Here is a 25170-nt window from a genome sequence, read left to right as displayed (position 1 = left end):
CAGAATCAAAATAAATATTCCTTATAAGTTCACCTTCCCTGGGAAGATTTGGAGAGTTAAGCCATTGCCAGTTGAGGTGCACAGCCTTCCTGTCTCTGAGTCACTTCTGCTTTTAAAAACACTGATTTGTCAGAAGACAGACATTTAACCAAGTTCTGCCAACTAAGCTCTCTAACACAGCTGCCCTTTTTGACCCATGCAGCTAGACAGAGAATTTTCAAAGGAAAATCTAAGATTAGACTGACAACTCTACTATGCAACAACCTGGGTATTTCTAACTAGGGTTCCATGGGCAAAATATGAAAACAATTTGTGTATGAGCAAATTCACAGCCTCTTTTTATTTAGCCCTTTCTCCTAAACCCCATAAGGTTTCGTTTTCTTCCAATTACATTTTTTCATAGACTCTTCAATTTTTTTTTTTCCACACATATTTCCCTGCAGAAGGAGAAACCCTTTACCATATCCCTTTATCCACATGTGCCCTGCAAGTATTCCAGAAAGTGTTGTACCATCTTGGTCTTAAGGAGAAGATACCAAATGTTCTTACTTTTCTACATTGTTTATTAAAAGTGAAGGATATATAATATTAATGTCAGGGTGATTTAATCCAAACATAGCAACAAATTTTGCTACTGTCTTCCAATTTAATACATTGGGGGGAAAAAAGACAGATTCTATTTCCAAGTTATGTCAAATGTAATTTTTTCAGTACATATATAAAGAAAATTATAAAAAGCTGTTACAAATTTCCTCTTCTATTTAGAGGGAAGAAGACTGTTCTGGGTATTTCAGAGAAAATATCTCTGTTTTCAGTAAACTTTACATATTTAACATTTAAATGAAAAATATGTTCTAGCCATAGAAAAGTCATCGATTTGGCAGCAAACTTATTCTAGAAAATGGAAGTATCTTTATTCTGAAGCAGCAGTAATACTGTTTATATTTTGTGTTGGTTTTCTTTTGAACTGAGAAATCTGGTTATTTAAAAAAGAAACCAATATTATATTTCAGTCTGCCATATTCTGCAGGCAAAAAACATCAGACTTGCAAAGTTGCTATAATCACTGGAAATAAGAAACTGGAGTTGATAAGCTTGGCTCCCCATATAATCATTTCAGGTGAATTGGTGACAGCTGAAATCAAATTCTGGGGATGAGCAGATGTGTCTTTAAATGGCTGAGATTACTGAGTTCCTTTTCCCTCTTTTCTGTGTATGCAGACTTAAGGAGGAAAAAATATTTTAGATAATACAGATTTTAAAACAAACTGTCTTTTTAATCCTTGCTTGTGTTTTTGAAAAGGAGAGGGCTTTTGATTGAGAAAATAGTACAAAATTCAGCCTACATTTTGAAATATAGCTTCTTCCCCTCTGTTTCAAATGCTATGTCTATAGCATTTTATTTACAGATATGTTCATTTGTTGGCCTATGTGTGTGGCATAGTGATAAGAAGGTCCTGGTCTTCTCAATAGGCTAGAAGGCTGTGTGCTTCCCCTGAAAAATAATTCCTTATGGATTTGATTTTAAGGTTTTTTTAGTTTTAACTTTTAAATTTTTTCTCTAAGCTCCCTACAGCTAGCAGAGAAGAACAGAGAAATTCCAGCTGTGGTAGAACTGGGAACGCAGAATTTAGGTTTGATATATCTTCATTTTAGGTAGGGTGGGTTATTAATTTCTGAGGTCAGTGAATGAGGTGGGCATGGAGGTGATGATTTGGAAAACATGGTTCTGGATATTACAAGAATTTGGGGTGAGAAGAGGTAAATTAGAGAAAACTGGAAAAGGACAGTAAATATTGCCTTCCTGAAAAACAAAAAAAATATCCTATGCAGAAAATCAAAGGGAATAAAAGAGGATAAAGGAAGGCTTGAGGATGGAAGCTGTGACCCAAACACCATTAAAAACACAGTAGCTCCTCTGAACTAAATCTGCATGTCTCTTATCCTATTAACTGGGAAGGCCAGGTTATATTTACTGCTTGCTCCAATTAAAGAGCAGCACAGAGCAGCACCACCTCCAGATGAGGCCTCTGTGGCAGGTTCTTCATGCAATTACTGCTGTCCTCCCCTTCTTTCTCCCTGCTCAACTGTGTCCTGGGGAGCCCCCTTGTCCTCCTCTGCCCTGGGCTTGCCAGGGGAAGGGCAGTGCACATCCCAGCTCTGCTTGCATTTAATCTTTCCTTACTGGCTGTGTGAGCATGTTGTCAGGAAAGGTAGAAAAAAGCCTCTCCTCACTGAATTGTAAATTGCAAACAGGGTAGCTGGGGAAGGGAGTCAGAGAATTATCTTGAAGTGTATTTTAATTCCATCTGGAATTTAGGATATTCAAGAAGTAGCAGAAATTTTTGGAGAGGGCTTGACTCACACGAATGTCTCCAGTGAAGGAAAAGAACAAGTTCTTTTTCAGCTTTCTGCCTGCTACCCACAAAACAGCTGCAGTGAGAGTGAAGATCTTTGAATAAGATCATACCCTCCCAACCTGGAAGGACCTTGCTCATAATTTTGAAATAGAAGAGAACAATATGCTAGAGCATTCAGTAGGATTTTCAATTGCTGAAAAGCTTCACTTTTCAAGACATCAGGTCTGGCTCTCCTGGGTTTTCTAGAGGGGCTAAGAGGTCATTATCATATTTTCAATACACCACTGGAGCTGGCAGCCATCCCTATGCACTAGGTTTCTTTCATTCTGTTTATTTTATGTTTAGGATAAAGTAATGAACATTAGCAATTGCCCAGCAAAGGTGTGTTGTTTTCACACATCAGTGAGGGTGGCACAGGGTGGAGTAACAGCTTGGTTCTTGCTCCAGGCAACTGGAAGGACCATGCAATTGTGCAGAGTAAGGCACATTGGGACCAAGCCAGTATCTCAGCCTGCAAGCCAGTGTGAGATTTAAGAGCCTAATGTAGTGCCTACAATGCTGCTCAGTGCCTGCCCTGTTGAGGACTGCAAGGACTGTGCTGGTAAGGAAAGTGGAAGCAGGATTAGGCCAGATGCCAAAGGCTTGTGAACCTGGATTAGTATGTGCAGTCTTCTTCTACAGCACCTTTAAGAGCCAAAATGGCCATCATGCTTAATTCTTCTCTAGTCCACCTAGAAGGTATTTGAAACTGTACAGCTAAAGTTCAGCAGAATTTCTGACTGGCATAATTTCTCATGAATAGCTGTGATCTGGTGAGTGCTTCTAACAGAAGATGGCTGCTGTGTCAAACTTGGATGAGAAAGCCCATCCTGATTACCCCAGTCTTGTTATGTGAGAATTTGTAGCATATTTCCCTTGAAACAAAGAAACATGGCACATAAGACAGCCAGAGACCGACAGCATTTCTCTCCCAGAGCTACAGAGTGTTATTATCTTGGAAGGCAGCACTGCCATCTGGGGATGGAAAAACAATATTTCAGTCACAGTTACTGTCTCAGGAGGGGGGTGGCGGTGGAAACATGGAAAAATAAATAGAAGCTTGCAGTAGCTCACAATGATTTTCTTACGGTATACATGAATCAACAATCCCCTCTTGGATTATTGCTCTCAAATTGTTTACATTATTTTTCCTTTTAATACAAAGGTTCTACCCTTCCACAAGCATAAGTGGGGTCTTGCCTTTAAATGTTTGTATCATTTAACAACTGTCTACATGGTGCAAATGCTTTGCGATGAATTCCCTGTAATTCCTTGAAGTACAGCATTATTCCCTTTTTGCTCACTTATGCCAGTAAACAAAGGAAGAAGTGATTTGCTGAGCCCAGCTAATAAACTGTTCTGGAGGTCAGTCTGCAGTCTTTGAAATTCAGAACAAATACTAATGCAGACATTACTGTACCCACATCTTTTGACATCCTACCGAGTCTACTGTCATTTCCTTCACACACAGCATTTATTTTGAAACGTGTCTTATTCCTGGGAAAATTGCTGTCCTTTCTTCCATCTCATCTAGGATTTCCCATGTCAGGATTTCCTTCTGTTTCACTAAGAGAGAAATTTCTGCACATACTTACATAGCTAATTATTTCTCTGATCTTGCCTAAAATCCATGTAGAATATAGAGCTGCCAGTCTTAAAGAAAACCCACAACCTCAAAAACACACAACCCCCTCTAGATTCAATAGTCAGAATGTGATTTATCAAGAATTATTATGTGCTGGCATGTAGCCAGCTGCTTCTGATATCTCGAATTGCCTGTATGTCTTCTGTATGTGTGTTCATATCAAGCGTGATCACGTTAAAAGCATAAGGTGACCTGAGATCACACAGGGGCTGGAAGGGTGATTCCTGCTCCCTCTCTGCCCTTAACCTTGTGCTTCCATCCTTTCATTCAGTTGGCTCAGCCAAGCAAATTGACCTTGCTGAAAAATTTGTGCTTGTTTTTTAGTTTTAAATTTCTGAGTTGAAGGTTAATCTTCAGCCAGATTGGATCCCTGTGAACGCTGGCACAAGGGAAAACTGAGATCCTGCAGTTAAAATTGTTATTTTGAGAGGTAGTACAAGATACATATCTGCTTACACTGAGTGTAGAACCACATCCTCCTACATGCAGTTTACAAATCTAATAACTGAGTCATATCTGAGGTATGTTTAAGTCCATAAAACTATTGCATGAAAATTCTGGAAGTTCATGAGTTATATCTGTATTTTGTTCTAAAACATACAGAAGGAACCTTTGTTATAAGCCCAAGACAACATAAAACTGAACAAGACTCTTAAGGCTGAGTACAGAAATTTTAATGTAGATTCTAATCTTATAAATAGACTATATAAGCACACCCAAATAGATTACCCCAAACATTACTTGAACTGACTCACTACTTACTTTTTATTTGCCATTTAACAGCAAATAACTGTCCTCTGCTTGAAGCCACTTTCTTTTTATATCATTTGCTATTTTAATGAGCCTGTCTATCTTACCCCTGCTGAAAGGATTCTTCTGCAGTAGATAGGATACATTTTTAATTCTGCCTAAGAAACTTTTATTTTTACACAATTTTCATGGAGAAATTTTTCATAATAAATGCCAAGGACCCACTTATGTTTATGAAATACATCTGCCATCAGACAGGCTTTACTCACAGAATAGAAATAATTTGGTATAGCATTTATGCTGTCAATCTATTTAACAATTTGCTTAAGAATGAAGTGACCAGTTCAATTCAAATGTGACTCCCCAGCACAACTGGGGGATGTTCCAGCTGTGGGAGCCTTCAAGCCCTCAGCTGCCAGAAATGATGAAGAAGGGACAGTTAAGGTCTGCCCTCACAGCTGAAATCCAGTCTTCAAGATGATTAGGAGCAATTGCCTGCCCTCTTTTTTAATCTCTTCTGTAAATATGGAAGAGTTTTGTTGGCTAGGATCATATGAAGATTTTGGAACCTGACATTAAGGCTGGCCACCCTTTGTGCATAGAATTTTGAAGTAAATTTTTGCACATTTTTCATACCAAAGATAGCGGCTGCTACTGAGGCTTGCCAGAATTTTATGTACTTTTCTAAGTACCTAATTTTGCTCTAATGTAAGACATTAAAAATATTGCTTTTATATGGACAACAACAACAAAAAAAATCTTTCTGGGCTTCAGGTCAATATTTCTGGAATAAAAATTAAATGCACTTGATAAGGCCCTCAAGAGCTTTGTTCATTCTTCACCAAGCCAACAGCATTGCCTCTGAGGTACAACAGAGCAAGCTTTGGTCACTTTACACAGAAAGTAGTATTGAGCATTAATACTGGACAGCATCCTATCATCTCAGGTCAGCTTAATGGCTTTTCTGTTTGAAAGTCTCAAAGCACTTCTGAACCCCAAAAAATGTAGGTGATGTATTCAAAACTGCCCAGGGGTTTGGGACACCCAAATCTCATGAATTATAATGAAAAAAATGGTCTTTCAGCCCCTAGAGGCAAGTCTGAAAAACTCTGCCAGATGGTATTGTTATTAAAGCACAGAGCTGGGAGTTAAAAGCTGCTGTGAAGAGCTTCAGAAAGAAAACAGTGATGTGCACTACAAAAATTAGCATTACTGGATTTACAAAAAAACCCCAAACAAAACCAGTGTATGGGTACGTAATTCAATATAGTCTGTTCTATCCTTGACAAAACTGAAAAGTGGGGGCATACAAGTCCTTAGAGCTTTTCGGTTTTTTGTGGCCTGTACAATCCCTCTAAGATAATTCCTTCCTGTCTGTTGAACTTATTTTGCTTCTGCATTAGCACTTATAGAAGTGGTTGATACATGGCTGAGTTTTATATTTGTACTTTAAAACAATTCTAACCATCATTATTTACTGAGGACAATCCATATGGAAAGAAATTAAACATTTTTCCCCCACTGGTACTTTAAAGTTATTGTTTCGACTCAGAGAGTGCAACTTATTTTGAAAGCTCTATGCTAGAATTGCCTTAGGATGGACTACAAACCAATGTGTGGACTATATGCCATGAAGGTTTTAACACCTAAGAAGGAATAAGAAAAAACCAACAGGAAAACCCAAACCAAAACAAAAATTCCCAACCACCAACTTACTTGATAACATAAAACAAGCTTGTGTCCTCTCTTATATGGGAATCAAGGAATCAAAAAAAAAAAAAAAAAAAAAGGAATATTGAAAAAGAAAAAAATCTGGAGAAGGAGGAAATTAGAACATGCTTTTAAATCTGTATTTTCCTTTAAATTACACAGGCCTTCCATAAAATATGGTGGAGTGACCAGCCAGACACCGATCTAATCAGGAATGGAAGAGCTGCTTGATTTAAACAGATATTCAATTTGTTTTTCACAGAATCAGCTCAGTTGGAAAAAGACCTTTGAGATCATCAAATCCAACCTATGACCTTACACCACCTTGTCTACTCAAGAAGATTTGTTCCTTACTGGGCACCAAGGTCAGGCTGACAGGCCTGTAGTTTCCTCTTTCCTCCATCCGGCCCTTCCTATGGACGTGCCTCACATTGGCCAGCTTCCAGTCATCTGGGACCTCCCTGGTGAGCCAGGACTGATGAGAAATTATGGAGAGCATCTTGGTGAGCATCTCTTCCACCAGCTCGTCACCCTAGGATGTCTCGTCACCCTAGGATGGATCCCATGTGGTCTCACAGACTTGTGAGCATCTAAGTGGCATAGCAGGTCATTAACTGCTTCTCCTGGATTGCAGAGGGGTTATTCGGCTGCCTGTCCCCATCTACCATCTCAGGAGGCCAGTTGTCCTAAGGTCAACCTGTCTTATTGTTGAAAACTGAGGCAAAGAAGATGTTGAGTACCTCAGCCTGGTAGAATCGCAACATTCATTTTTGTTTGACAGCATTTTGGCCCTTTAACTGGTATGAAAGCTTGCTAACAGTCAATGATAGCACAGCTCTCTAGCTGCTGCAGTTTTGCAGAGTGGAAGGGCATTTCCTCCTGGAGACCAGAAGAAAATTCGGGAGCATTAGGGCTTGTATTATTCATAATCCATACAACTGTTGCTTCGTTATAACCACTCTAAAAGAACAAGCCACGTTATGTCTCAGGGATTGCATCTCAAGAATTTGTTACATAACTATTTCCTTATTGTCTTATAGCAGAGAACTTGTTCTCTTACCTCTTTCACCCTATATTACAAGATATTACTAGACTCTCAAAAATCACGGCAAAAGGAAGATATAAGTTTTTTTTAAAAAAGGTATTGTATTTTTTAAAAATTCCATTTTGGATTATAGTCAAAGCATTCATAGTCTTTTAGTTCTGTTCATCTTCTACACACCTATGCTTTTACATCTGAGTCCCAATCTTGGCAACATAGCATCTTGTAAGACACTTGTAAGTCTTGCAAGTGACTTTCAGGGTATTTGAAGTGACACTTTCTTGGTCAGAATCTTATTTGTTCATAAAATGAGGGACCAGTAAAAGTGTCAAATCACAGATGGGGTGAGATGTTTAATCTGAATTACATGAACATTGAACTCCTTATTAGGAAAATATGACAGGGGTATGTGCAGGGCATTCCTTCAGAGATAAATGGAGTATCCAGCTCATGGTGTACCTTTCCTGAGGAAGCTGACTGGTTGTGTGATAGGTTCAAAACTCTCTGTGGCATAGTGAAACCAAGTCACAGCTATAAACAGTTGCACCTATAAAGCACACCCATAGGACCTAGGTTTAAAGTGCTGTCAATGTTACATAGTTGCAGTAAAGGAGCTGTTAAAGGACCTTGGGAAATGGAAGCAGAAAGTATCACAGAGAAGCAAAAGAGTCTCTAGAGAGGCAGCTATCTGAAGAGGAGTTGAGAAGATGGAAGCCGGACTTTTGTCCCCGTCCCAGGAGTGATGAGGAAATAGGTGGAGAGTGGACAACAGAAGAGCATGAAGTCAAATATCAGCATCTCACAAATGTCAGGGCCAGCATATGGGGTTGGACAGGCCTTTGGCCAGACACTCTACATCTGCTCTTTTGTCATCTGCTGCTGTGTGAAGGTCTGCATATTTGTAGTACTGAGAGCAAAGAGGATGATTCTATGCATCTCTGTACTAGTATCTTTAAACAATTCAGAGAAGCCTGTGCTCTGAATAATAAGGAACTCATTAAAATATGAAATGAAAGGTTAGCCCCTAAGAAACAAGGAAACTCAAAGGTTTTCTTTGGAAAAATTTACTGAGGGTTACCTTCAGGCTTGTCCCAGTAAGTATGACTGTTTGGTCATGAAAGGAGTCAATCCTGCAGGCTGTTCAGACCAAGCAGAAGCTGATGAGACCAGAGCAATGATGACCCAGTAAATGGATCAATAGGGGATGTGCAACATATACCACTGGGGCACCACATGGAAAGATATGTTACAGGTTCTCTGTTTGTTTATTTTTGTGTAGGATACTATTTTTTTTCAAACCAAAAGTTTCTCCCATTTATAAATTATATGTGATTTTTTTTTTAAGAAACCATATAACATAGATGGGATGTCTCACCCAAACAGGTGGACACAATAATGCTGTTTGAATGGTAACAGGGGATACCTATATAGAGGAAAAAACCCAACTCTCAGAGGAAAAAATGCCCTTCCACCCTTGCCTGTTTTTGAAAGGCAGCAAGAGAAAGTTTTCCCCCATTCTGGTAAGCAACCTTGCCCGAGGCCATTGTTCCAGCTACACTGCAGGGGAAAAGCCTGGAGGAGCCATCACATGTCCCAGCCTGCCCTTTCTAATACATACCCTTTTTGTTAAGAAGGCAACTTTAACTGAAAATATGTCTGCTTGAAAAAGAACAAGGGTCATGATCTTGCTCCACAGTGGGAGCCTGCAGGAAAGAGCTGGCCTAGCTTTGTTAAAATGCCTTTCTCCACGAGCTGGATGGTGTCTCTGTCCTGCTCATATGCACATCACCCCTCCATCTCCTGCTCCCAGTGGCTCAGTTGTTTTGTGACTGTCCCAACAGAAATAAGTTCAGCCAAGATACCTCTTAAAGATAGCTTTCTGATGAAGGTGAAACAAGGCTTGAGGAAAGGCACAGACCTGCATGCAGGGATGCACATTATCGGCAGCATGTGCACCAGTCCACTGGGTTCAACCACTCTGAACAGTGAAGGAATTTGCAGGTGCTCATGCTACAGCTACTATTTGTAAGACTGTCCGAGCTAATGCAATCCTAGCAATTTTCAGTTCATGATGGCATTTTGCCCAAATAACAGCAATAAAGCGGCAAATCAAGCTAAGGATTAAGCCTTCCTTAGACTGTGAAGTTTGCGAAAGCTGTGGAAAAAAAGAATAGAATTCATGGTCCCTCTACCAAATCTAGTGTTAACTATTATTTAAGCTGTAACTCAACTAAACAAGGCATTTAGAAACTTCTATCCTGAAACTGAAAGGACATTTTCTTTTGAAAACCCAACCTTTTAACTACCTCGAAGTTGACCACTGCCTTGTTACACGGGTACAATACAGAGCCCCTCTGACATTGCAGATAGTCTCACCTGCCAGAGAGTTGCCTGCAGGAGGCCTTTTTAAAAGAGATCTGTACTCCTCAAACAGCCAAGGAAAGCAGCAAGAGGATTAGTGACACCTCATTTCTCCTGTCCGCTACAATCAGCTAAGGACTTGGAAAGGACAGCTTTATTCTTTTGAAACCTGAGTTGTGTGGGGTAAATTGATTCTTTTACCTAAATCTTTCTCTGGTGGTAGGAGCTGAACTGATTTCCTCCAGGAGTGTCATAATAGCTTGTCTGTCGTTCCATTACGCTGCTCATGACACCTCTTGCTAATGGCAGAAGGCAACACCATTTACCTGTTGCTTTTTTCCTGACAGAGAAATTACAACAAATACAAGTCAACCACTTTCCTTTGGAGGATAGCAGTAGGAAGACAGGAACATTGCTTCTGAATTAAAGCTATTCTGAAGAATTTTATGATCCCCTTGGGCTAATACTGGATGGCCAACCTGTTAAATGGCATAAATCAGCATAGTCACAATATCACCTAAGCTTCTAAATAAAAAGTTTTGTGGCCACTCTGAAGAGATGCCTGACCTCTACCATGAGAATATTTCCACATATCACATTAGTAAGCCATTGACAATTGAGATCACAGTATAAATTTTGATGATGAAAGATTCATGTAAACAGAGTGACTGACAATTTGGCATTGACTTTGCTCAATCAAAAGTGTGATGTAACCGCATAACCCAAAGTTACTGTGAAAAGCAAACAAATTTGTAATTCATCTGTTAAAACAGCAGCAGAAGCAGATTAACTGACTGCTACCATCTGAGAAATAGGACAGAAGCATTTTAGTTGGAAGACAAGTTTGTGAGATTTGCCTTATTTTCTGCTTATGTAGTTTTATTGTCTGGATTGAGAGCTGCTACTTCAACAATGAATTCAAGTGCATTTTTAGACTTTGCTAAAGCAAACAGAACTCTTGTAAAGCCTTTGGGCTGTCAATCCAGTTAGGCAGCCTTTCCATTATAATTCAATGGTTATATCTACCCTGACCTTTGAGGGCCTTCCTGCTTGCCTCTAAAATTTTGGCACAGTCTATCCTGACTGTGAATTTGCCCCTTTGAAGACTCTGACACTGCAAGTTCCTGAGAGTGTCTCAGAATTAGATGTCGTAGGATTCTGTGAATGAATTTAGATGTTGCCAGAGACCCCCCTACTCCCAGCTTGTGCAGAGAGATAACTGCATTCACTGAAAGCTGGGAGAAGCAGAGGGGGCAGGCAAAACTACCCTTAGTGGTACCTATGGGGGACTGTGCAGACAAAACCAGCAGAACAGACCCCTCTCAAAATGGGCTGGACCATATTAATTTAAGTATAAATTAGAGAAGTAACTATCAAATTAAATAAAGCCATAATTCTAGTTAACCAGATCTTTGGCTGGTTAAAAATTCAAGGCAGCATTTTGGCCCTGTAGTTTTGCAATCTAATTTGAAAGACATTTATTCCCTCCCTGCTCCGCTTCACCCAACCATGACGATCATCAAACAGAAGTTGTTCAGCCTCATTGCATGAGATGAGCTGTCTGGCTCACAAGCAGTCAAACCCTCTCCTCCCCTCCAAACTATTTTGTAACTGAGCTATTGATCCCTTTTTTTATTACAATAGTATAAAGGTATAGGAAAGTAAAACATCAGTGTGTAACCTGCAACCTTTTGGTGACTTTGCCACAGGAGGAGGGGCAGGAGTGAAAGAAATGACAAGGGATGGGGGAACACAGATTTGAAAAGCAGATTAATAACAGTGGTTATTCTTACAGCATATTTCCATCTGTGCTTGTGCCTAGTTCTCATTTTATGTCACTGTTATTATCACTCCCTTCAGCTAGGGAAGGAGGAGCCCTGGGTTTTGATTCAGACTTCTAATGAGAGAAGAACAGAAAAGAGCTGAAAAGAGCAGAAGGTACCCATATGTGTGAGATCAGTGCCCAGAGAGTGAGTGGTGTAAATTAAATGGCTATTGATAGTCCTTCAAGCTAACTGGGTCTGGGAGGGCTCCCAGGATGCTATTGCAAAGAGCAAATCTAGCCACTGATTTAGAATACAAAAAATGGTGTTGCAGAGGTAAATAAAACCTAGTGGAAGAGAAGGAGGTGAGCTAAAGGACACAATCGCTTTTCGAAACAAGTAATGTGGGTAAAAGTGTGTCATATAACCTGCATTAATGACATAATGAGACATGAGGTAAAATGAATAACATAGACAAAGAAGCTTTTTGTTTGAGTCACAACCATTTCATTTAGAAGCCTCTGTCAAAGCATTTTTTTTTGTCCTAGGAGAAAATGTTATAGACTCCTAGAGGGAGTGGAAGTGAAAGCATCAGATCTGAGGTAGAAGTAAGGCACCTGAATTAATCATTCTGTAATGACAACTTGCAAACAAGATAAAAAAAGACAAACAGGACACAACACATCAACAAAATGGTGTGCTGGTCTTCAAAGAGTCCTTCACTATCTTTAGAAATATAGAGATATAAGAAAAATTATGCAAGAGTGTTTTAACCTGTAATTTACACAGACACAAAAAACAAGATATCCTGGTTTAAAAATCAGCATGAGATAGATATACTATAGTCTTCAGTTTTTCTCTATGCTTTACATACATTTTCCTACCAGGACCTCATATGCAAGACAGATGTTTTCATTTCCATATGTTCAAAATACCTGACTCACAGTAGAAATGCTGCAGATCGAGCAGAGGCTGTATGCTTTTCCTGAACTGGCAGAGGATTAAAGACTTGAGCTGTTGGAAGAGACTAGCAGAGCCTGGCCAGCTAAGCTAAACTATAAGAATGATGACAGTGGATAAGACTTCTATGTAATAATACGTTGGGTGGGGGAAGAAAGAGTAAATGCAGAGACACTGGAACTTCTTTAACTCAGAAGCAGTACTGGCACAAGAACAAATGATTATAAAGCAGTCATGAATACATTTAGACTTGAATAAGAAAAGATTTCAAACCATCACAGGAGTGAAGCAGCTTTACAATGGAAAGAAGTAGTGTTAAAGATAGAGCTTAAGAGCTATTGTTTAATGAATTGAATTGAACAAGACAATGATAAGAAGAGAATAAAAATATGAATGATTCCTTCTAGTTCACTTTTTGCTATAAAAATCCCTTTGAATTTTTATATAGTCCTAGATAAAAATATTTTCTTTAATTATCACCTGTTAATTATTTTCTAAATTGCATTAATATGAACAATAAAGAACACTAATTATCTACTAATTAAAATGCAAACATAATGGTAATAGTCAGCTTTCATTTGCCATTTATCACAATTGGAATATTTGAATCCAATCTAATATAATGGGAATCTACAAAAGAGCCAACAGTTTTACTTGCTTTGTATTTGCTGGATAGTAACAGAGGGTTCAAGGAGGAAATAAATTAATAAATAAATTGCTTGATGAAGAAGGGATAGAACTTTATTTCAAGACATGTGCCTCACTGTAGAGATCACTGTCCATGGATAGGTGATAAATAAGAATTAATGCGCTCCCTTCTTTTCCCCCTCCCCATCTTTCCCTTAATGAATCAGAGCATGAAATACCACAATAACCCTTATTGTAACAAAATTGCTCTGGTGGTCTGATGTCCTGTATTACCAGGATAAAATCAAACAGGGATTTGCCTTAGGTACTTTATGCAGAACTCTACTAGCACAGCTATCAAATTCAGCATCTACACTCACAGAAAAACATGTTAACCCATTTCTAGATGCCCCTCCTCATCCCTTGCTCTGTCACCAGATTCCAAGTAAGAAACACATGTAGAAAGCACTTATAGACCAAATCTTCTCTTGATAGGCCCAGGCTGTTTTCATGTAGTCTTCTCTTCACACAAAAGGGGCATAGGGCAATACAGAGGCTTCCCTTAGACAGTGAACATTCATACCTGGGCATAAGATGCAAACCTCTGAGAGCCACTGCAAATCAATATATCGTCTGCCCTCTAAAATAAGTGGGTTTTTTAACTCTTCCACAGCTAAGAACTAATGGAACATTGTTGTTTTCAGACAGAAATAAAACAAATAACACTGAAATCAAGTCAATGTCTTTGTCTTTAGAAACCAAATTTGTCTTACCTTGTTCTGTACAGTTAAGTAATTGCTTGTTATATAGCACATTACACAGTCATATGGTTATAATTGCAATAGTCAAACTATTTTATACTGAGACTATATTTATGCTGCTTTATGCAAAAAGCTGGTAACTGTATAAAATGAGATTTTGAATAAGACCTTTGAAATCCTAGGAGGCATATGAAAGTGTTAAGGATAGAGCTTGAAAAAGTAACATAACAAGAAAAACAATGACTTTATCGATAATGTCTAGATTACTGTCATAGTTCTTAGTTTTAGTGCTTCAACAACTTTTGTTATTACCTTCTCCATATAATACAATCTCAATGTTAACTAGACCATTTTCGTAAATTTCAGTGGAATCACCAATATAACAGTTGTATTGATCATTAATAAATAAAACTGTGAGTCTCAAGCAAATGGAAAATTCTGGAATGAAGAAAATTAGGAAAAATTAATGGGGACTTTCACTGTTTAGAAAGAAGTATGACAAAGTCATGCTCCCTAGGAAACTAAAGGACTCTGATACAAAATGTTATATAAGAACAGGGAAATTTAAAACCTGGTGTTACAAAATGTGAAAGGTATGAAGAAAAGAGAAAGAATTAAAAAGAGAAGCATTTCAAGACCCAGAGCAATTGATTTAGACAAATCAATGGCTAGCTTTCTCCTTTTCAGTACTTCCTTCCTGCAGCAGAAAGTGCCTGAAGGAAAGCCTGAAAGAAAGAATTCTTGAAAGGTCAGTAAGTTGATGTTGGAGAAAAGTGTCAGTGAACCTAGCAGAGTAGACAACATTACATAGTTTATGAATGAAAAAGGGGTTTAAGAAACTGTTGACTGTAATGGGATCTGGAGTAGTCCCTCAGACTCCAAATCACTAGTAAATTTTCCCTTGAGGGTAGTGGGGAGCAGGGAAGTCGGGGGCCACTTCAGGCAAATGTTTAGAACAGAGTGACTGCTTCTGCAACCACCCTGGTTATGGCTTTGGGGCAGAGGTTCCACAGAGATGGTTGCTGCAGCTGTGACAAGGACTTTGAATAGGTTATTTTGGGACTCAGAGGTTAACAAGATTGCATCTAGCCACATTAAGCTCCCTCTTCTGGAGAGCAGGAAGTTCAGTGCTACAGATTTCTGGAAATATTAACCTTAATTCTCACTGCCAGGGCCTTCACTGCTGCTACTACAAAGAAATTGGGCTAATGGGATAAGCTTATCTGGTCTGTGGGGAGCACCCAATCTATTTTTTTTGTATGTTACTCTTTTGATGCCTGTTTCCTCCTCTTTGGTTAATGTCTTCTCAAGTCGACTCGCTGCTTGAAGTGCTCAGCTCTTTTCTTCCCTCAGATATTTTTGCTTGGGTTTCACCCTCCTGTTCTGCTCCAGATTCTTAAAAATGAAGTCAGTGTATTTGGCTTAATTTTTAATTCTCCTTCAGATAAATGTTTTGAATGAGCTGCCCACCAGCTATCTGATTCCCGTAGTGTACAAAGGGTCACACAGAGAGCTGGGTCATCTGGCCCAACCTCCCTGCTCAAGCAGCTTCATTCTGGAGCCCATGGCACAGGACTGTGTCCAGATGATTCTTGAATGTCTCCAGTGCGAGAGACTCTGCAGTCTCTCTGGGCAGTCTGTGCCAGTGCTTAGTTGCCTGCACAGGAAAGGAGTTCTTCACCATATTCAGGGGGATCTCCCTGTGCTTCAGTGTCTGCCAGTGCAGGATCTCCACTTTGATTTGTATACAACTGATTTCATGCATTTCTCTTATAGAGTGGGCAAAAATCAAGCAACTAATTGAAAGCTGCTGTGGTAAACAGCCAAAAGAGTTTTCCAGGACATCCACATAAGCACTTTTGTATGTATGACAATAGTTGAAATTACTTTCTTTCTCTTGCTAAACACCTTTTATACTGTGCAAGACCAATAGCAGAGGTTCCTTTTGTACTGAATAAACAATGTAATTCCAGTTAAGCCTGAATCACAACCATGACAAAAACCTATTGTCCTGAAGTAACACTTTCCAGAAATACAACTGGAAACTGCATACTGCAAAGGGATAAAGAAACTAAATTAGATAGCAATTTATTGGGTTTTACTAAGACACTTTACTGAAGGAAAAAAAGGAACAACTCACACAAATAAAATCCTGGCAGTTCTCCTTGGGCCAATAAATTTCTTGATGAGACAAAATACAAATGAAGAAATGCATCAGAATTTTCTGAAAGAAGTAGACACGATATTTTCATTTGGCCTTCCTTCTATCTTGATTCTTAAAATTTTCAATCTTGGTTGAAGACCAACACAATCCCAACATGGGTTTTGACATGCAGGAAGATAATTCACCTACCTCAGTACTCTGCAGCCTCTGACACAGGAGAACTCACACAGCAGTAGGAGAAAATTCTCTACAATGTGCTGCTTGCAACTTAATACAAACTGCTGGGTATAATTAGGATTTGGTCAGGGTACAGGTGTTTCAGGTTCCTAGGGAAAAAGGGATACCTTCTACATCCATGCAGTATAACAGTATTTATTGTTTAATCTAGCTTTGATATTTTAGGACTTATTCTGATGTAGTGGAGATATCTACTTGAAAATACCCACAATATTCCTTCTATATTTTGAATGGTGGCTAAATGCTCCTAGAGAAACAGTGCGGACATATAGGGTGGGTCCAATCCAGTTTGCTCTGAAAATCTAGGCATGATGCATGAGAAATGGAGAATTAAGCAAATGGGCAGGGAAGGGAAGAAGGAGGAAAGAAAGAGACTAGGCTACAACTGGAATGACTATCTCAAGAGATATTAAGAAAAGTATCTCCCACATGCAGAAAAGGAGTCATATAACTGTAGAGAGAAAACCAGCACAGAGCAAGGAGAATCATCTCTGCAGAGCATGCCTGCTTCAATGAGAAATTAGGCTACCAGAAAGCCTTGTTAATGAAAGCAAGGAGAATGGAGTGCTCCTGAAAAAAGGTTCACCTGCTCCTCCCCCAAGTCCAAATACTACTTACTAATAATTTTAATGAAGAGGAATGCTTTCAAAAGGAAAGATGTAGATGAAGCTTTAATGAAATGGGAAAAAATTTGATGTAGACAACATGACCTTTATGGAGAAGTCACAGCAAAGCAGTAATAATCAAAGTGCTCTCCCATCTTGGTGCAGTTACAGGATGTCCTTGTTCATGTCAGTTGTTTTTCCACACCTGATATCTTAGAATTATAGATCTGCAGGAAGACAGTCTTGTCATCCATTGAAGGCTTTGTATTGAGCTTCTTGCAAAAAATAATGTCATGAAATGGTGACAAGTGAGAGGATTCAAACTCAGCACCTCCTCACAAAAATTTCAATCAAATCTCTTTTATCACAGCAATGTGATTTACGTCTTTCAGCTTTCCATATTTACCTTCCTTTCATTCCTGTACATTGCTTTTAATTGTGATTATATGTGTCTTGGAAGATTAAATCTGAAAAAAGAGTACAGTGGCTGTATTGTTTATCCCCTCATCCCTATTTCTTTGCGTGTTTGCAAGTGCTTGGAGCTTTGTCTTTCAGAAGTGCTACACAACACAGACCTCTGCAAACATTTCTGATTTATGCTATAAGACATTAATTATAGTATTCATTTAAATTAAACCATTTGTATGCACAAAGGGTACTTTCCACCAATTTTATTCACAAAATCATTCCTACTATTTATTACTACATTAATATTAATTGTTTTAATTAAATTGCAGTAATTTCAATGTTACAAGCCATAAGGAATAACACACAATGCATTCATAAGAAAATTTGGGAGGGAGTGGGTAGGGAGCATCAAAACTTTGTTATAGCCAGTGGGAAAGACACTTTTTCAATATGCTAAAGTCTATGTGCACCCATCAGATACATGAACACCTCATCTCTTCAACAGACCATGTAAGTTTAGGTTCAACCTGACAAAGATACACTCGGGATTTTATACTATTTTATTAATATTTTAGCAATTTAAAATAAATAAGGAGTTCCAAACAAGCAGTGTTATGGAGCATTCAAACCCAGAAAAAAGGAAAAAAAATGTCTCCATTCTAAGCAGGCCATAGCTCTCTGATGGTGAAATGCCTGAAGCAGGACAAGCAGGCAGCTCCTGACTGGGCTCAAAGCTCCCTGAAATTCCTTGGGAATGGTATTTTAAGCCTTGACATTTCAAATAGATGAATGTTTCCCTCCTCAGCCCATCCTTTTCTCCTTTCCCCCAGTGCTCTCATATCTTCTTTTTAAATACTCATTACTTGGATGCCGTGGTCACACAGAATTGATTTCAAAGATTTGCTTCCATGCACGGAACTGAGCAACCACAGGAGCAGGGCTTTGAAGGAGCAGAAGAGACAAGCAGCTGAGTTCACACAGCCTGAAACACTGAGCTGCAAAAAAGGACAAGTGAAGGGGAAACTGGAGTCTGACATCAGAACCAGTGTTGCTAACACTTTTTATACATTATATGACACTCCTGCTTTTCTTCATGGAGTAAGTTACAGAATCTAGGGTCTTGGTCTAGCCTTTGGTCCAGTTGCACTTAAGGTTTGCACAAAGTTTCTCTTCAGAGAGAGGGAAATAACCTGTGAACAGTAGGTTACTTAGCCAGAAACAGGTATCTTAAGCTTTGCTGCAATGTACCCATTTTGGGTACATTGGGAATTTTTTCAAGAGATTTCAGAAGTGAGTCACTGATGGACCACTTGTTTCTTAACCAATGTGACAGCATTGTTCAGTTTACTGAAATCAGTCTACAAAGTGAAATCACCCCAGTTCCCTTCATTCCAGCATCAATTTGGTATTCATGCATTTCAGTATTTTTAAATACTATTCAATATCCAATTGCTCAGCAATCATGATCACTGACACTCTGTAGTTCTTATATTAACTCCTTGTGCAGAAGTAAAGCAATTTTAATCAATCTTTTCATCTGATAATCAGGGCTGTTGGGATGGTTGGGGACTGGAGCACTTGCCCTGTGAGGAAGGGGGCATGTTCAGCCTGGAGAAAAGACAGCTTCAGGAGGACCTGATAGCTTCCCCTGGTACCTGTGAGGTGGTTACCAGCAAGACAGAAACAAATCCTTTATTGTGGTGCATTATGAAAGAGTAACAACAATGGTCACAAAATGGGAGCTTCTGACTTGAAATATAGAAAAATAAAACTTCAATAAGGAAAACTGAACATGGGAATACGTGGCCCAGGGCTGTGGAAAAAGCCAACTCTGAGTTCAGTGCTGACCCCACTTTACCCAGGAAGTTTGTCTAGGAGACATTCGGCATAATTTTAAGCCCAAATGAGTTTGTGGCTCATTGTGGATCTTATGACTAGAGCAATGCCAAGGGAGCAAAGCCTCAGGATGTGTGCACTAATGCAAACCTCAGTCTAGCTCTGAAAAAGCCCTAGAGTCTCAAGAGTGAATTTATAACTTTTCACAGCACTGTGAAATGAGTAAGATAAACTCAAGCTGTGTCTGTTCTGTATTCTCTATGTGCTGTTCTAGATAAGACCTTAAAAAGATAAAGCCCTATCTATCCTCTAGTCAGTAACCATCTTATAGCAATATTTATTATTTCAGTTTTACTGTGAGTCCTTGCTAAGACTTTTAGTTTTGCAAACATAGGTGTAATCTTCTAGCTCAGTCTTACCTCTGTGAAATACAAAATCATTATTTCCTAACATACACAGATCTTTGAGGTGCTATGATTCTGTGCATATGTGATCCAGTTTGAACAGAGCTACAAATTAATTTTATTCATATTTAGAAAAACTTGTGGTCCATAAATATTGCTTATCTTCAGACCATGTAGAATAGTCCTCCAGTGAACCTAAATTTCACCTTAAGGTCTATACTATGCCATATTGGGATTTCAAAGTAACTGAACATTTCAGATTATTAGCATTTCATGTGATACACTACCTAGACTATACAAGGATATTCTCCTTAGTACCTATTGATTAAAATGTGGTCACAACTTCTGTTCACATTTACTAGGAGTTTTTTTATTGGTAATATTTGTTTTCATTTCTACACATAATGACACTTCAATGTAAGAAACCAAATCCTAAGAGTGATAAATATATAACCACATAAGAAGTTAATCCCACTTTGGGAACAAATAGGTTCTGGAGATTTCATGTAAGTTCTGCCATGTGGACCCATTGTGGCACTGGTCATCCTGTGAAATGCAGTGGTCTGCCTTCCTTGTTCAGGACAGCTGAATTCAAAAGGGGAGAAATTCAGGATAGAACCACCAGGGCAAACAAGGAGCTCAGCTCTCAACATGAAGGTTCAGAGAAGATGTGATTTTTCTCTCTAAATACATTAGAGGCTGACAGCAGAGAAGGCCTATTACATCTAAGGAACAACATAACACAAGAACAAATGGGTATGTGGTATGATTCAGTTTAGGCTGGAAGCTAGGAATATTTACAGGAATGGCCTTTCAGTATGAGTAATCAAGAGGCAAACAACTTGTGTAGCATTAGGATAAAGCTTCGTTAACTGCGTGACACAATTTTTTATGATGGCACGTATCCATGAATTCCCTTCAGCATTATGAAATGTGCTAAGAAGGTATATCTACTCTGATAAGGTTCCTCCTCTATGTTTGCTATCTAAGGACAAATCTAGGATGCAGAGACATTCTTTTCCATGTGACTAAGCAGAGAAATCCTGCATCTTAGATCAGGAGAGAAATTATATAATTTGTTCATGCCTCCTTTCCTCAGAGCAGAATATTCTTTTACTTTAAAATCCCAGCTCCCCAGAAGATTATAGGAATTTTGTAAGTGATCACAGTAAAAGACAACATTTTGCAGTTCACATATATGACTAATGCTATGGCTACTCAACATAAAAAAAACCACAAAAAACAGTGGGAGAGTCAAGCTGCTGAAATCACAGGGTAACAGTTACAGAAAAAAAAAATGCCCATAAATCCTTGTTGCTTCTTGTTACTCCTTGCCCACTTCTTATCAGTCTTTGAAGGATAAAAAGCACCAAATCAACACCAACAGTTACGTAGGAATCAGCAGTGCTTGGAGTAAAGGCTATTTCACTAAAGGGAACATTGCCTAGGAACTTATAATTCTATGATAATACACATTAAGTAAAAAGAAATACTCCTGACACAAAATAACACGCCACTTAAAAAAAGAACTGAATTTTCTATTACAAAATAAATATGTGGTGAAACCCCCAGACTTCTCATAAAAGCAGATTATAAACTAGCATGAAATCAGATTAATAAAAACTTCACAGTGAAATGAAAGACAAAAACATCCTTTAAGAAAAGAACATCACACACATAGATGAGACTTAAAGACCATGAAAAGCAGCACCAATTTTAAAAATAGGTATATACAGCTTGTGAAGTAGCCAGCAACAGTATATTGTGTCTACTAGGGCTGCAGCCCTGCGGTATAAAACCCCTTTGCTCTTTCAAAATAATCTTTTCAAATTATGGATTTGCAACCCTAAGATTTCCTGTTGCCATGACAGCATGAAAATGTTGTTGCCCATCATTATGGATCATGTGTTTTAGAAATTTGATAATATTGCTGTAGTATTTAGGTTGCTTGGAAAACACCCTGCTGCTTTTCAATGTATTTATAACGGGTGACATATCAGAAATATAGTGTGTTCTACTCCAAACAGAATATGTCTTTCTATGAGCACAAATACTAGGTATTTAAATAACATAAGCCATAGTGCTATGCAATTCTGTAAATCTACACCAGACATAGGAATCTTAATCTGGAAGGATGGTTCTGTGAATAATGGAAATGTTCATTTTTCAGCTCAAATAACCCTTTCTAGTCCTGCATTCTACAGGGCTAATTACTAAGTGCATTGCATTTTTTATACAACACTTATTTAAGGTGGCAGTTATATTGTAAAAGGATAGGCTGATATCAGGATATCCATCACTGTGAAAATTTTGGTTTAGTTTTGGTGGGGATTTTCAGTCTTCTTAACTTTTATGTATGGCAAAGGGCAGGGACATATGAGCCTTATTGAATACCTTGATGGATGCAAAGATTCAGTCATCTAGGCCCCAGGTACAGTAAATCAGAGGTGACAACTCTGGCAAATGGATAGACAGACCAAACCCCTTCTGCTCACCTTATTGGGGCACCTTACACTTCTGATTAATCTCTTCAAATATATTTATATATAATAAAAGCATAGGGGCTTTATTCTTGGATCATACTAGCAGATATATTCTCTGCTTTGTTGGGAATTACTATTAGCAGTACTTCCACACAGGCTGAAGCACAGGAAAGGTTTCCAAGATCAGGAAGCCACTGGAGCACTGCTGGGAGCAACGAAGCCACATAGCTCTGATATGGACAAGTCTGCTCTCCTGTTGTCTCCTATAAAAAAATAATACCTTTTCTTTTTTTTTTCCTCTACCCCATACAGCACATCAAATTGCACCACCATTTTGAGAAGTACCACAGCAATGTAATATATATGTTATAAAACAATTTTTTGTGATTTTCCATTTGCCAGACAGGGAAATGAATATTAAATTCTCCATTAGGGTACCATCAGTGAGATAATTAACTTGGGTAAATACATCATGATCCAGTGACACAGCATCAGCTAACAGGATTAACTGGCTGATTTTATCCCTTTTGGTCTTCAGATATCTACCTGTGATGATTGTAAACAGCTCTGTGGTGTTTTAAGTAGAGAGAAAAGGATATATTTGCATACACATAAGACTCAATCTCTCTATCATACAAAGCACACACAAGCTCTTTTTCAAGCAACAAGGTTGCTTTGGTACTGAAGGAAGAAAACACAAGAAACGTTTGTTTTACAATTTTTTTTCTATCATTAAGCATAGCATAATTAAAAACATGGGCTACTAAACCCAATAATGGCTTTGGAAAAACCAAGAAATTATCTCTAAATTCAAGGTGAATTGCTGAATTAAAATGAAGAAGCGAGGAGTATATTCACATACTATATAGCACCCAACAGCCTCTGTAAAATATTATAAAATATGTTTATAATGTGTGAAGAGCAAATTTAATTCTACCAATAAAAGCAGCTGAAGGTATACTGGTAAATCAAAGTATTCAGGAAAATGCAGAAAATCAGTTTTTAATATTAATAAAACTGTTATAATGCTTCCTTGGACTATTTTGGCTTCTAAAAATTACCACCATTCCCAGTGATTACCAAGCCCGTCTTGGATGCTGTTTCCTCCATGGAACACTCTCACAGCATCTGTGCCTCCCAGCCCACCAATGTTCCTGGGCACATTTAATTGACCTGTATATGGGGTCTACAGCATCTGAGACATACAGGGTAAGACAGGGATAATAAATAATGATGTTGTGAGAGCAAACTAGAAGCTAGCCTCATGAGCATGTTTTGGCTTGCATCAAATAACTGATATAATATGGATGATTTAAAGATTATTATTTTCCTAAATATGCTTGCATATATTTTTGTAGTTTATTATATGTACATTTTACAATTCATTATATATGCTCCACTTAAAAAGTTCTTTATTCTGCCTGCTGTATGATTTCATTCTACATTTCTGTGAGTGCACTCAATGATGCAATCACAATCAAGTGACATAAAAGAAACCAAGCAGTAGTAAAAATTGTTTTAAGCAGTATTAGCAACATTAGACTGTTCCACTGTCTCAGTGAGTTACAACTCATCTTAAAACTGCTGCCAGGAGCTGTATCGACACTGACACACAGGCAAAAACCCTTCTTCTGCAGATCTGGTACGTTCAGCCACCACAATTCAAATGTCAGCAACTGTCCTGTCAGTCAGTAGATGCCAATCTCAAAGCCAGATGTAATGCCAACCTCATGTCTTTGGGTATTCTGACTTTCCTACTCACTTTCTTGAGAGTTAGTATGTATCTGCAAGTTTACAAACATGCAAATATGCTTAAAAGCAAGAAGGGTCTTTTGGGGACAATGGGTATTGGTAAGTGATTTTTATGTGTTGTTTAACTGATCTCTATTATTTCAGCATGTTACTTCACTTTTCATAACACAGAGATGCTTTGTGAATAACCCTGTGAAGCTTTGTGAATATTCCTGTGAAGCAGTAGAGTTGCAACAAGTTATGGATGGAGGTAAGGAGCCTCTGCAGATATGTGAAGAACACAAGGCTTGGTCACAAATAATTAGGACAAACTATGAATGCTGTTAACCATAGAACAGGTCACCCTGCTTGTTTAGACTCAGGGCAAATAAGTCAAACTACTGATGATGGTTTGCCATACTTCCCTGTGAACTGGCATCAGAAGTTAATATTTTCTAGAAAACTCATTTATTTCCTCCAAAAACTCATTTATCCACCAAAAAGCATCCCAGAAAACTTCCTGTATAGTGCTTAATATTCTAAATATTGTTATATAGTGCTTAATATTCAAACCAGAAAATCACTGTTTTGCCTGCTCTGAGCTTGAACAGAAGAAGTACTGACATAGATGATATGTAACTCCCTGAGGAATGTAGCCCCCTTCCTAAGCAGCTGACTCTAAACACTACCTCTGCCTACTAACTTTCATTAAATGTGCCAGTTTACTAATGTTCAGAAAGTGACGTTTCCTTTTCCTCAGTCCCTTATTTCACTTCAGGGTGATAACTCAAGTTCAATCTTGTGGTCCAGTTTTCCATACTGTAGTAGCATTAGATTTTCTTTACCTTAACAAATCTTTCTGTATTATGCTTAAAGCAAATATATTTCTTGGCTTTCCCAGAACACTTAACAGAGTTTACAATAAACATGATGGCACCTGCTGACAGAAAAAGCTATTCAGAGGGCATGCTCAGAGCAAATGCATGCAGCACAACATCTAGTTCATCCAAAAGGAATTATATCACAGGGGGCACCTCAGCATGCTTATCCTTTCATGGAGTACTAGTAATGTGTTTTTTCTTACTTCAGTACTCCACCAGCTCTTTGCAAGTGTGCAGGGAGAAGCCATATTTTTATTATGTGGTATATATAATTAATGAGAAATGCAAAAAAAAAAAAAAAAAAGATGACAGCACAAGCCTGTCTCACCCAGGTGATGGAACTGTCAGGAAAAGGTGTCTATAAGCCACTTTGGGACTATGAAGACCAAGAAGGTCAGTGAAG

The sequence above is a fragment of the Lonchura striata genome, chromosome 5 (assembly GCF_046129695.1).
Source record: "Lonchura striata isolate bLonStr1 chromosome 5, bLonStr1.mat, whole genome shotgun sequence".
Taxonomy (NCBI): domain Eukaryota; kingdom Metazoa; phylum Chordata; class Aves; order Passeriformes; family Estrildidae; genus Lonchura; species Lonchura striata.
Note: the sequence above shows the minus strand (reverse complement) of the source record.